The following is a 14,819-nucleotide window of genomic DNA, read 5'->3' as shown; positions in this document are numbered from 1 at the left end:
AACTGTATTTGTAACCTTCATGATTTAAGTGCACCTTGTACAGGAGTCAGAAAGAACATGTCCTCTCCATCACCTTTTAATTTGAAAAAAAAAAAATAAAGGTAAGAAAGAAGAGAGATATTTTCCTTAAACTATAACTGTGTCAAATGGCTCCAGGACAATGGAGAAGAAGGATTATCTCTACCCCTAAGTAAGAAATATGGGAACCTTAAGCTCTGTGATTTGTATAGGATGACTAGGATGTAACACCATGAAGTTTAGCTCATCTTTTCCTCAGCATAATGCTTTTCTATTTTCCTTGCCAAAATCATTATTCTTCAAGATGTAAGTTGACCAGAAGTTGAGAGCAGGGACACTGGCAAGTAACATGTGAAAGGAATGCAGGGGAATATCCGCTGGCTTTCATCAAAGACAAGACTCCAGCTAAAATGATTACTTGGTCCCCCTTGGCACAGTTGTTAAAGTGTTACATTTTGCTACTGTAACAGGACTTTCTAACCTTACTGTTTCTATACAAATTTAATATTGATTTCTGTTGCAGTTGCTGCCAATACAAGGTCCTGAAATACAGGCCCCACCGCAGTCAGAAGGAAAAAGATGTCCAATGGAGCCAGGGATGGGTTAAAGAAAACAGAGAGAAGAACATTGTACTTGGCTGTACAACTTACTCATGAATACATCTTGAGAAATGTCCTGGATTATCAACTGCAATAAAACTCTCTCAATGAGGAAAACAGGGATGTCCTGGAGAACTAAGAGTTGTGGTTTTCTGTGTTCACTTCATGCATGGTTTGAAAATATTCCAGAGAGAGACGAGAGAGTGGCAGAGAGAGGGAAAAGAGAGAGCAGCAAGAGAGAGGGAGGAACAGAGAGAAGACAGCCACAGAAAGCTCATTTTTCCCAGTAGCTAGAGATAGATTTAAGCACTGCCCCTGTAAGGAGAAAGAGAGCAAAACACCATTTGGAACATGGATGGGAGTGCAGGGATTCAGAAATAAAGGGTTTTATCTGCTTCTTATTCAGTCAAATTTAAGTGGGAGACTGAAAGCCCAACTGTTAGCTTGGGGGCAGCAGATCCTCCATAAAGAACATATTTGAAGAAAAGAAAATGAAGCAAAGCTGAAATAATGATTAAAGAATGAAGTGGCCAATAATTCCACAGGTGTATGCTTAAAGTAGGCAACAATTTAAAAGTTATAAATCAAGAGCCTTTAGAAACAGCTATAAAGATCTTTTCCTCTCAGTGCTGGCACATAGCATCATCCTCTCTATCATCTGCCACAGAGTAGTCCTTTTGCCTGCCTTTAAGCAACATTTGGCAATACCTGTAAGATACAAGTCAGAAACAGCCTTCTGCACTATTACAGTAGTAATTACTTCCCCTGAACTGAAGAAGACTTTCCAAGTTTCCACATAAATTTCCCATTTCCTATTGAAACATAATGGCTCAGAATGTGAACATTTCACTCCCTCTAAAACCTGTATGTGTTTGAGTAGGAAGAAGTAACTACCCAAATTATTCCCTTATATTTAAAGCAATAAAAATTTATATTTTCATGTTGACATCCTAGGAACACTGCATTGAAAGATAGGATGACTGCCTGAATGCACTTAGATGAAAGACTATTTGGGGTTCTTTTATACTTCCTTTAGCACCATCTTGATATGGTTGAAAACTTCTTCAGTCTTCAACCTTTTACCTGTTGATGTTAGGCTAGTATGTTTGCTATTAATTAATTTCCTTTTTTTAGCAACAGCCAAGACTTAAAAAGTAGTCCTTCTAAGCTTTGAAAAAAGAAATCTAATAGTCTGTTGCAAGTGCTTGTAAAGGGGCTGAATTCTGCTTTATCTCAGGCATCTTTTAGGATGCCTCAACTATATGCAGCAACAAAACACAGTAAGAGTTTTAAGCAAGAAAAAAAGAGTAAGCAACAAACCTTATCTTCCCATCTTCATCATAAAAATGCAAAGCTACCCATATGGCCCACTGCAAAAGAATGCATTTCCTGGAGGCACTGTGCTGTCTCACTAACAAGCACACACAAGATGTACTGCACAGATATAGGCTGGAGGTCACAAAATCCCACTGCTGACCAGCAAAAAAAAAAAAAACCTCATAATTCACAGTCAGGAGATTCTCACAGAGCCACATTTCACAACACAGCAGCTGAGTAAGGACTTTTAAAAACAGCAACAACATCAAAGCATGTTTAAGGTTCCAGAAACATGATTTCTGCTCAAAATAAAAACTGCCTGTTCCCACTGTTTGAAGGAAGAGAGAGTTGGATGTGGTTGTGGGTTTGTCCAGTGACGTGCATGCACAGCATCATAGTAGGAAGTTTGCAGATCCATAAGGAAGAGCATGAGCACATGTCCATAGATCCCAGGACACAAGGGACTGACTGCCTATTCACACACTCAGGCACACATGTGTGATCAGGCAGGACAAAGGCAGAAACACAAGTTCACACACATGCATGTCTTACCTCTCCCCTGTATACAAAACAGATTTAGAGCCTGAGCGAAATAGCTTGGCAGTCAGAAAAGAGTGATATTTCTCATGTAGAAAATACCACCCAAGTTGCAGAAGTCATTATTCTTGCTACTCTTCCATTCCACATGCATGTTGGCACTTCATGCCGACATGAAGTCATAGTATATTCCAGGAACAGCTCTAGCCTTTTTTTCTTCCCTTTTTAAATTTTTTTTCTTTCCCACTTTTTTTTTTTAGAAGCATAAGCAGCAAGTTTACCAAAATTGGCTTAAACCATGAAGATCAAGACCCTGAAAGATTTGTAGATGCTTTAATCGTGGGACAACCATCCCCCAAGAGAAAACTTGGGAATCTGCGTTCCTCTGAACACCAGCAGAGTCAAAACCACAGTGAGGTCAGTGGACGATTGTTAAAGACAGAGGCTTCTGCAGGCTCTTAACCAGTTTGCCTAAACTGTATTGATAACCTGGAATTTCTGACATTCGTAAAGCAATCCAATAATTTCTGATAGAAACTGTGGAGGGTTATGTACATTTTGCTGTATATATCAGCATCAACTGAGGCTTTAAAGTGACACTGTGGGTCTTGGATGGTTTCTCTATGCTTTTAAGCCACTGGTACTTCAACAGGAACCCAAATAGTGCTTTTCAGTGATTTGACTTCCTTCCAGAAATTAATTATTTTCTAAAGCATTCTAATGAAGCAAAGGATTGAAAATGTGAACAGATACACTGCCTGCTGATTGCTGCTGCCAGTCTAAGATTTTCAATGACCCTAAAACCACAGAATCTAATCTCCAGTTTTCCAAAGCTGTGCCACAGGATCCATATCCTATCCCTCCAACTTCTAACCCACTAACAGAATGACAGGAGCCTCAGGCATTAAAGCAGTTTTTCGCAGGCACCACTGGAATTCCAGGCACAGAATTAAAAGCTGGTTTTGCTTTGTAGTGACAAGAAATGACTCCAGCTAAAAAATGCTCTGTAGCAGGAAGACACAATGACTTGGTCATCTCTGTCAACCCTGAAGAGGCAAGAAACTCCCAGTAGAAATCAAGTGTTACAGAAACCTACCACTGCCAAATATTGATACATCTTAAGCCTAATGGCCTGACAGAGCTGGGAAGAAAGAGCTCTCTGAAGCTACAAAGCCTCATTGTTCAAACAGTTACAGGGTAATAGTTATTCATCAACCTGTTTCCAGTCACACAGCTCTGGTGGATTGGTTATTTTTAGTGAGTTTTTTGGGCTTTGACTCAAAGAAAAAACCACTATGCATTGCTTAAAACACTGAGAAATAAAATGCAGAAACAGTATCTAGGCCAATCTTGCAGATCTGCTATTGAAAACTCCTGATTTATTAGCAGGGTTAAAATGACACCAAAATGTTCAGATCAAAATGCAATACTGAGGACACATATTCTTTCCTATATACATTTAACCACAGGTACCAAGAGGAAAAGAGCACTTTATCAAGAGATTGAGAGCAAGTCCAAATAGAAGAACAGTTTTATCAGATTTTCCAACTTGCCGCATTGGTCTCAATCACACAAGCAGCACTTTCATTTGCTTTGTCCTCGAAGCACAGCTCAGTTAAAGCGCACAAGTCCCTTTTATTCTGAAGCCTGCAGAGTGCAAATAATCTGGACCATTTTTTCAAGCTCAGACACCACAGAAGAAGGCAAATGATTCCTGGGTCATGCTATTTTTAATGCCTGTCTCTGCCATGCAATCACTTCTGTATCACTTCTACAGAGGATGACAGCTTTGGAACAGCTTCAGTAGAGAAGATATTAAAGCCATATTTAAAAAAATGTATTACGTATGTTCTTACTGTAAAAGGTGTAAAGTTGTAGCTTTTTCTTTAGACTTTTGTGTATAGAGGCGTAATATAAAGATGATGGTCAAAATTTTTCACTGTTACTCTTAAGCACTCTAAGGATCATGGGCAAATAAAAAAAAAAAAAAACGAAAAAATTAAAGTCCTGCAGAAGGGCACCAGGTATCAGGATCAAAGGGATGTTTTCAGACCATCCAGTTCCAGAAGTATCCTTTGCCGTTTAAGGAAAAAACCTGTGCACTGTGAAACTGCTCAACTTTCAGTTCAGTTACATGCTGTTCATGATCTTTGCTACAATGGGAAGCAGAGAGAAGGAAGAGGGAGAAGAAAAAGGAGGAAAACTATCCGAGAGTTTGGTAAAGTGAAAGGAGTCTTTAGGAAATGGAAAGGAAAAATCTTCACAGGATTATCCTTAAAGTTTAGCAGAGCCAGCCATTAAATACAAACAAAAAAACTGTTAATCTTGATATAAGAATTATATAGAAAAATATTTTTTACAGTGAGAACAGTCAATCACAGGAACAACCTCCACAGGAATATACTAGAGACCCCATCACTGGAGGTTTTCAAGATACAACTGGACAGGGAGCTGGATAATATCATCAAGGCTTCCTTTTACATAAAAGGTTGGATCAGATAATTTTTCAAGGTCCCTTTCAACCTGGGCTTTTTCACGAGCCTATGACCTAAACCAAGGATTTGGTTAAACCATCTGAGGTTTAATATCCAGCTGAGTGCATAACAGATTCTACTTCCTGAAGAAGTACCTACATGGACCAAGATTGCCAAAAAAACCCCACATGCAGCTGATTTTGTACATTGTGAAAATTTCAATGTATAATCATTGCTATTACCAATGGTAATAGTAATGATACTTCTCAGTGACAACAGGAGTGGGCGTTTACATCTGTGTTCATGTCCATGCTTTTTCAGCTTCATCACTATTGATTTTGGATTCTCTGCTTGCAGTACAACAGTATTTACATTACTGTGATTTTTAGCTGCCCATCTGGAGCCAAGTAAACGTACCCAGTTGCCAGTCTTTAAGTTTAGACCACTGAAGTTTGCACAGAACATCCCTTTGCTCTGCCAGCCTCCAGAGACCAACTTCCATCTCTCCTCCATGCATCTCCTGCTCTGTCCATAAAGAAGCAGAGGCAGCTGGAGTCATTAGATGAAGGGGTCAGTGTTGGTGAAGGCTAATGAGGCTATGACCCATGTGGCCATAGATCATCCCATCTCTGAAACTTCAAGTTACCAAGAGCTGCACAGCTACAGGCACACAGAGGAACTGAGGTATAGGAAGAACAAGAGACTTTTCCTGCAGAGGAAAAGTAAGAAAATATTAAAACAGACATAAGAGTGAGGTATTTTTAAATCCACTTGGTATATGAAAAACTATGGTTATTTCCAGCTTTAACAAAAGGTCTGATTGTGCTGCATTAAGTCATGGCCTTCTAACTTGAATTTAGGTTACTCGGGTAAAACAGCACTGAGGGATCACAGCAGAGCCTTTTGTAAAAGCCAAGCCAGCTTAGAAGTCAGGTTACTTATAAAGGAGGCTAACACGTTTTCAAGCTCAAGACACCACAGGTTTGCTGCCACTGATCTCTAAGCTCCACAGATTAAAGTTAGCTCAGATCTGTCTGTGTGCATCCTGCATTTCCCATCCTAAACTGTGGTGCCAAAACACCACAGTGGTAAGTTGATGTTGCTTTCCATAACTTCATTTCAGCATCAGGTAACATGCATACTAAGGGTTAGAGACAGAAGAAAGGAGAATAAAAGGCATTCAGTACCGTACCTGTCACCACATGGAATCAACTGGTGTTGCCTCTGCACAGCAATATCATTTCACAACTACTTGTTTATAAGTACTTCAGGTTTAAAACTTATTGGCCAAGAGTAAATTTACTGTTTAGGTTTTGATGATGTTCTATAGAGCAAGTACCTGTTTAAAACATCAAGCTTTGTAAATTCATCCACTCAAATGATGTTCTGTGAAGCAGGACAGGAAGGCAGTGATACTTCTCAGCTACTTTATCACAGACTGTCTTAGATTGTCTCAAAAGGTGACATGTGAAGAGTTATTTTCTTCCTGAGGAAGAAAAACTTCTGGCAAATCTATACCATTTATACTATTCCTCTGCATGGAAGGTTGAGATAGGAGGCCTGAATGCAAAGAGATAAGCATAATCTGGGAAAAATGTCAAATGCAGAAGAAAAGGAAGAAAGGTGATAATGGAAGAGTAACCAGAGCCAAAAATTCTGGGAGAACAAATATTTCAAGAGGTCCCAATCAGAACATTAAACATGGATAAGTAAAAACAGTAGCTGTTCAAGTTCAGTAGAAAGACAGTCCCTGAAAAGAACAGACAGCTGAAAGTAAAGAATGAGACAGAAGAAAAACCATGCGGCAATGACAGACAGTTATTCAGGCCCAGATAAATATGGAACTCGAGAGATAACAGTCCATGGGAAAAAAACTACAGGAGATGAATATTAATTTTAAGACTCTAAAATTCAGCCAGGCCCTGTAATCTGGAAAGGCTGTGGTACTGTTCAGAGCCAGAGCTCTCAAAAACCCTTCTCTCACTACTTGGCAAGGAATCTGATGCCTGTGAAGCTTCAGCAGAGCATAGCTCAATACAAAAATATCATAGAGGCAAGACAGTATCTGTAACATAACAAGGGAAAATTTAGTTCAAGATTTTTGGAACCAACAGAGAAGGTGAGAATCCTTCAAATAAAACTTAAGTTAATGGAAATGGGAATATTTGAAGACAACAAAGATGTGAAAAGTCGGCCTAGGTCACTTTTACTTACTCCATACACCAATTCCATCAATGTGACAGATGGGAAAAAAAAAAAAAAAGGTGAAGGAGGAAAAATAACATTGAGACATCTGGGGTTTATGGAAGATTTTCTGATTTTTTGAATAAAATATACCAAAGGAGTACATTTCAAAACCAAAGAGTATATTTTAAATACCCTAAATTTTCATTTTGGACAACTGAGACAACTAAGTTCTAAGTTGACAGTTGATACCTAAAAAAAAAAAAATGTAGGAGAAAAACACTCCTGTACAGCATGATTTGAAGTGGTGAGGTAATTGCACATGGACTGTCCAGAGGCAATGTATCTCCGTGTCTGTATATATGCATGTGCATAGCCACCCAAGATAAAAGTGAGAAGGAGTCAAAGCTTTTCATGGAACATTTTGAATCTTCCAACCTAAACAAAGAATCTTACATCCACACAAAAAAAAAAAAAGTGACAGATGAATTTCATCTCTTTTAATTAGAAAGGGAGCTTTCAAGCTAATTCACCACTTTTATTGCTGTATTATATTTCTTTCATCCTAAAAACTCCCTAATTCAATGGAGTCAACCAGTTTAAGGCTACCAGCTCTTGCAGGGAGAGAAAGCAGAGACTCAGAGATAACAGATTGCCCGTTTTTGGAAAATGCTGCATGCATCTGCAACACACAGGGAAAATATGATAAAAAATTAGCCCCTAAAAGATGATTATACAGAAATCAATCACGTGGACTGTGACAGAAGAGACTTTCAGAGAAGCCAAAGTAAGAGTGCAGGCACCAACTCTGATGAGGTCTGGATCCCACCCAGAATAGACAGATGATTCAAAGCTGGGCAGCGAGTCAGTCTTCAGAATCACACACTGCTATTCCACACTACACCAACAAACCCAAATGATATACTTAATGAACCAGAAATCCAAGTAACCCATCCTCTGACCTACCAGTGAACTATATTCCCTCCTACCTTATCCCAAAGCCAAATACAGAATCAGCAAGGCAGGAGCCCCAAGGCCCTCTGCTATTCTCTTGAAGAATAACTGAGTGCAGTAGTGCATAGTTTCTTCTGCAAGTTCCACTGGACAGGTACACTGGAGTACCATCAGTTACTCATCATTATCTCTGTCTGCATAAGAGAGAACATGTTCCTAATTAAATTATAATGATGTCTGAAGTTAAAAATGAGACAAGAAAGAAGACCTGCATTTGGGTTGTTCAAAGGAATTGGGATAAGAAAGATTTTTTTGTTTAGGTTGGGTCCACAGATGCCACTTAGAGATATTTACTTATAAAAAAAAAAAGGGGGAGGGGGAAATGACATCAATTTTCACGTCTCTGGTTATAGAACCGGAACTAGACTGTGTTCAGACAGGTTGGGCAGGGCATAGTTAGTGTTGATAAAGAAAACACCCAGTAAACAGTGCCCAGAACGTGTCACTGAAGCCTGCCTCAGGAAAGCTGAGCTTCATTTAAAACCACTTAAAAAGGAAACTCTACAAATTAAGCTTGGTAATGAGTAAAAGATCAGAGGCAGAACTACATGCTGATTGTGAGAAAACTCAATTAAGGAAATTGTACCCATTTGCAGTCTGGAAATGACAGGTTCATTTCCAGAAAACCAATACTCCTACTTCACACGAAGAATCAGAACAGTGACCAGCTTAAAGCCACTTCCATAAACTAACAGTTCTGTCTACATATATTCATTATCTCTATCTTCTACATGAAGCACATCTAGCAAGAAGAAGGTTCCTTTTATAAATATTTTCAAGCAAAAACAAGGTCTGGATGTTAGACTCTATTGGGTTTGGGTAGCGCTGGCAGGGGTGTGTCAGGACAGTGGCAGCTTCTCACAGGAGGTGGCAGAAGCCTCCTCTGTGTCTGACAGAGCCAATGCCAGCCAGCTGGCTCTGAGTCAGACCCAGCACTGACCAAGCCTGAGCCCATCAGCCATGTTGGTCGTGGCTCTCAGGTAACATACTGGAGAAGAGAATAAAAACTGTGAAACAGCAACTTCAGTTGGAATGAGCATATGGACAAGAAACAGTAATGAAGACCCCAAAGGCAGCAGGGGTACAAGTGCTTCAGCTGTAGGATCAGATTCCCCTGCAGCCTGTGGCGCAGACCATGGTGAGGCAGCTGTGCCTCTGTAGCCCATGGCAGTCCATGGGGGAGCAGAGATCCACCTGCAGCCCATGGAGGTTCATGGTGGAATAAATACCTGCCTGTAGCCTGTGGAAGACCCCATGCTAGAGGTGGTTGCCCAGAAGAGACTGTGGCTCCATGGGAAGCCCATGCTGGAAGGGGATCCTGGCAGGACCTGTAGGCCCATGGAGAGGGAAGCACACACTGGAACAGGTTGCTGGCAGGACCTATGACACTGCATAGGACCCGTGCTGGAGCAGTTCACAAAGTAGAGCAACCCACACTGGAGAAGTTCATGGAGAATTGTCTCCCATGTGTGAGACCCCTCATGGGAGCAGGGGATAAGTGTGAAGAGTCCTTCCCCTAAGGAGGAAGGAACAGCAGAGACAATGTGTGACGAATATCACCCTGTGCTGCTTGAAGGCAGAAAGTAGAGAAACATGGAGTAAAGTTAAGCTCAATAAGAGAGGGATGGAAGAAAGGCATTTTTAAGGCTTGTTCTTATTTCTCAATATCCTACTCTGATTTGATTTGTAATAAATTAAGCTAATTTCTCTAAGATGAGTCTGCTTTGCCCATAATTGGCGAGTTATCTGTCCCTGACTTAATCCATAAGCCTTTCATTATATTTTCTCTCATGGCCAGCTGAGGAGAGTGACAGAGCAGATGTGGTGGGCACCTGGCCTGCAGCGAGGGTCGCCCCAGCATACACTCATATAATTGATCAAGGAGATAATAATTTTGAAACAGCTAAACTTCTGTCTTGCATAACAAATAGTCTGAAAAAAGCTCTAAACCATACCAGTAGAACCAGATTTGGGCCAGCTTTGCTTGACAGCCAACTCTGCTTAGCCACCATAGAAAGATCCAGTCTATTTCCCATGTAGCTGTGAAAATCAGTTGTACTTCAGAAGCATAATCTTTATACAGCACACGTTAAATATAATCCTGCATAAGACCTACCATGAGATTTTTCCTACTTCCACACCTGATAACAGGTGTGGCCATTCCGATTCCATACTTGGCATTGGCTGCTGTCCGTAAGTCAAGGGCAACCCGGCCTTTTACAAACATTAAACGCCTTTGGTGTTGTCACCAGGAAGCACATCAGAAGTGACCATGAAGTCAGCTGTGCACAAACCTCCCATGAATATATCTCAAACACACAATGGGGAAAGATAACAAAAAGGGCATGAACAAAAACATTTAGCAGAAGGTCCTTACTCAGATTGAAAAATTTTCCTACTGAACACCAGGACAAAAATCACCTGGAAATGAAATCTCAGTTGCTAATACCAGAGAGCCTAAAAATCCCCAAACTAGTCTAAAAACAGTGCTACTAAAAATATTATTGTAACTGAAAGTCTCTTTAGTAATGAAACCTTCATAATACTCTCTTTTGACAATTTAACTAGCTTTTCAATTTAAAGCACTACATCTTGAGTTGAAAAATGGAGATGCTGTTTTTTTAAAACAAACTATCAGGTTGTTGTTCAGGCTACATCCAGGTTATATATGAAGTGCTAGATAGTAAAAAATAATAAACACAACAGAATGCTTTCATTATATGAGGACCTCTTTAATTAAAAAGCATTTATTTTCTGCTAAGACCATGCCATCCATTCTTTCTCATCTCAGCTACTGCATTACTTTTCAAAAGAGACTCTCCTTTCAGCAGCATTAATGATGCTGTATGCTTACACACTGCTCACATAGTGAAAGCTAAAGCTTTCACACGTCTTTTCCTAAAATCATATCATATCCTGAGTTGGAAGGGACCCACCAGGACCACAGAGCCCAGCTCCTGGCCTTGCACAGGACACCCCAAGAGTCACACCATGTGCCTGGGAGCATTGAACTCTGTCAGGCTGGTGGTGGCCACTTCCCTGGGCAGCCTGTTCCAGTGCCCAACCACCCTCTGGGGGAAGAACCTTGCCCTGATATCCAACCTAAACTCCCCTGACACAACTTCAGGCCATTCCCTCAGGTCCTGCCATTGGCCACCACAGAGAGAGATCAGTGCTCGCTCTGTTTTCTCCTCAAAGTGATCCACTGGAAATGGATTGTTTCGGTCATTTGCCTTGACCTCGTGACTGAATGGCAACTGCAAGACTTAGACAAACAACTGAGCTGCATTCACAAGCAAGGCTTACAGTACTATGCACAGTACACTCAGTGTATCACAAATGTATACATTCACTAGAAATTAAAGAAAACACAGCAGGAATGTTCATCATCAGGCCCTCGGAGTTTGAACCTGTTAAATGTATTCAGTATCACATTTACCAGGAGGGCGTTGACAGGTGGAAGGTAATAGCAAAGTATTTTGTCATTCCTATAAACTGAATGCAGCCATTTGTTTCCTTCTATGGACATTATATGACCTTTTAAAAGCATATTTATTTCTGGCTCTGCCTGTCCTGTATGAATCTTCTCCCCAGGATTACAGACTGAAAAAGTACAACTAATCCTGACCAAAGAGCTCTAACAAGAATCACCAGCAGAACACAGACTCGTGACTCTGTTTCTGTGCAACAAGTGAGGAAATAAAAAGAGAGAACAGTGAGAGGCTGTTTATTAATATTTGATCAGAGTCCTCTGGAAGCCTCTGAAGTCCAGCCTCCTAAGTCCATGCAAGTACTGACCAAGCATCAACAGCATAATCACCCTTCTCTTCTTTGGTGTCCTGGGAAGTCCTTCAGCATCTATTGCCTGCACATAGCGCTCAGAACCCTCACTGAGTCTCGGGAGCTGTGCAAAAGTTGTGTTACCTCCATGGGAGGAGGAGTACCTGGATAACACAGAGACCATAGTTAGGCATCCTCTCCCAGTTCTGTCACATATTTCCAATGAGAGAATAGAGATATATGTATAGTACAATTAATGTCACTTCTTCATCTTGGGAGACTATCACAAAATGCAATCAAAGCGTAAGGGTATAGGACCTAAAAAACTGAAAGACTTTCAACCAGACTAATTTCTTACATACAGGGCCAATCATTACCATTCCTATTTATAAACTAACAAAGAACCAATTAGTGACTACAAGCCTTTTTGTATAACAAAAGGGTATGCTGTGTTCTGAAAAAGGTACAGGTCATCTCCAGCTAGTTCTACTCATTCTATGCTGGCACTGATTAGAGACATTCTTCACCTGTAAATTTAGATTCTTCCTGATGAAGTTCATTAGGATGGATGAGAAAAGAAACACACTGATTCTGCTTCTTTGAATAAAATGAAAGTCAATTGTAAATGTATCTAATTATGGTCATCAAAGCATAAGCACCTCACATGACGAATTATTAAGACTATGTAAATAAATCTGTTGGAGAAGAGGAACAGTAATTATATTGAATTAGGAAACAAGTCCCAAATATTCTCTTACACCACTCCCAGGAACTTGATTCCAGGAGTATCACAGGATATGTAACAGTTGAGATGGCCACAATACACAGAGTACCACCATACAATTTCAGAAGGCTTTAGCATTCACCCATACAGAGTAACATCACACCACATCATAAGGCTGCAAGTATCTCCCCTCCCTTTTCTTTAGCCCAGCCTTTTATACCCCTCATGTTCCTGCATTGCACCTGTGTGCCCTCTGCTCCCTTTGTGGTTGGTCAGTGCCCCTGGGCACTGCATGGCTCATTGCTATCAGTGCTGCTCACCTGTTGCTCACAGCTGTGCCCATTGGGGATGAGGCTGGGCCCAGCCCCACTCCCAATTACCACAAATCCTGTACCTACACAGGAAGATTCCAGTGATCTTACTTGGTAAAATCCCAGCAGTGAGGCAATACAGGGAGAGCAGGATACAGCAAGCTGTGTGTGCATACCTCTTAGCTACAGAAACAGCGGAGATAATAAAAGAAGGTATATTTGAAAACTTGCTCTTGGAAAAATTAATGAAAAAATGCAAATGAAAAAATTTCTTCAGTAATCAAAGAAAAAAAAAATCTTGACATACACAGAAAAATACAACAATTTCAAAAGAGCTCTGAACCACTACAGTCTCCTTAAGATGACAGATCTGAACAGAAGTCCCACTACCCTCACACTGTCTGCTCTGCCTACCTACTATCTACCATGTGCTGTGATACTGGAGCCAGACCTTTAGTTTTGGCTTTCTGTCCTCTCAGTCTTTTGTCTTTTTTTCCTTTTGTCCACTAAAATTTTCCAGTAAACTTCAGACATCTTGCCTGAGACTGGTACTTCCCTGCAAAAATTCCTGGTTTTGATACACTCTGCTAAATAAAAAGCTGTCTTGTAAAAGACATTCATCCTAAATCATATTGCTTAAAGATTAGTAGTATTGTGGTAACAACAGTACAGAGCAGCATGCTGAATGGACTGTAGTGGTTTTTTTCTACTGAGTTTAAGGGCATTTGAAGAATCTTGTAAATGATGCCATCAAGGACTGCCCAGAGAGGGAAGCTGCATGGGAATACACTGAGGTCACAGCAAACCTTACTCAGCTTTCTCTTTCCCCTCCTTGCCTGCCCTCAAGTGCAGCTTAGCGTGGGATTCTGACAGCAGGAGGTTCCCACTGCAGGCCTTTGGCTTCATCTCCCCATCAGCCTCCGGCCTCTCAGTTCTTCTCAGGGACTCTCCACGCATTCTGAAGAACAAAGATCCCAGGCATTTGTCTGGGGCTCTGGGAGCTGCTTGCCTCATTCCTTCTGAGGAAACAGCTGGAAAGTTGCCTTCCAAAACTCATTTGTGAGCTGCATCCCCTCCAGAAGTTTTATCAGCTGCTTGTTTCAAGCAGGTTTTTATAGAATAATGGGAGAGCTGGACTAGATGAAAAGAACTGGATCATTGTCTTCGCCTATCCCAGGCACCAGATCACTCTTCGCAAAATCCCTAGTTAAAGCTTTTTACAGATGCAAAAACATGCAGGCCACTTTCTCTCCCTTCCCTTCTCACCCTCCTGGAGTCAGAGGCAATGAAAAGCTACACATACTGTCTGTCTTGGAAATGCAAACAGCTAGCTTTTTCTGCTTCTGTCTGAGAATTGTCTGACAAGGCTAAAAAACTCTCAAGTCCAAAGGTTTTATCAAATCAAGACACAACGACACTGATGAGGAAGAATATAATTAAGAGATGCACAATTTTAATTATCTTCCCTCTTAGGGAAAAAAAGGAGAGCAAGATAAGAATCTTCTTAGATCACAGGAGGATTGTGAGAAAAGGGAAGAACTCTTAAAGTTAGAGAGTAATGTTGGCATAAAACCAAATGGGCATGAACAGGTTATGAACTAATTTCGTTTGGAAATTAGAAGCAGATTTATAAACATCAGAGGAGTGAGGTTCTTGAATGGCTTCTCAATAGGAAGCAACAGAGCAAAAGCCGTTCGAGACAGAGATCAATAAATTAACTAAGAAAATCCTGCAACATCATTTCCTGCAATTACAGAAATGGTGTACTCCGTGGCTCAGGAGGTCTCTTTCAGTCTTGCACACATCATCTTCTGCTGAGCCAAGACAGGATAGATAAATAAATAAAAACTAGAGACAAGGT

The 14,819-nt window shown here is 40.6% G+C and overlaps 1 protein-coding gene and 1 long non-coding RNA gene across 5 annotated transcripts in view; both read right to left on the bottom strand.

Annotated features, from left to right (window-relative positions):
* The window catches only part of DAAM2 (dishevelled associated activator of morphogenesis 2), a 202,947-nt gene that overhangs the window by 152,028 nt on the left and 36,100 nt on the right, over positions 1 to 14,819 (bottom strand). The gene's annotated exons all lie outside the window — the stretch shown is intronic.
* On the bottom strand, positions 11,855 to 12,810 carry LOC135444964 (uncharacterized). Its single transcript, XR_010439386.1, has 2 exons — positions 12,682 to 12,810; positions 11,855 to 12,087 (listed from the first exon to the last, which is right to left on the bottom strand). It is a non-coding gene; the product is annotated as an uncharacterized LOC135444964 (long non-coding RNA).

This window comes from Zonotrichia leucophrys, chromosome 3 (genome assembly GCF_028769735.1).
Source record: "Zonotrichia leucophrys gambelii isolate GWCS_2022_RI chromosome 3, RI_Zleu_2.0, whole genome shotgun sequence".
NCBI classification, from domain to species: domain Eukaryota; kingdom Metazoa; phylum Chordata; class Aves; order Passeriformes; family Passerellidae; genus Zonotrichia; species Zonotrichia leucophrys.
Note: the sequence above shows the minus strand (reverse complement) of the source record. Positions and strands in the feature narration are given on the sequence as shown.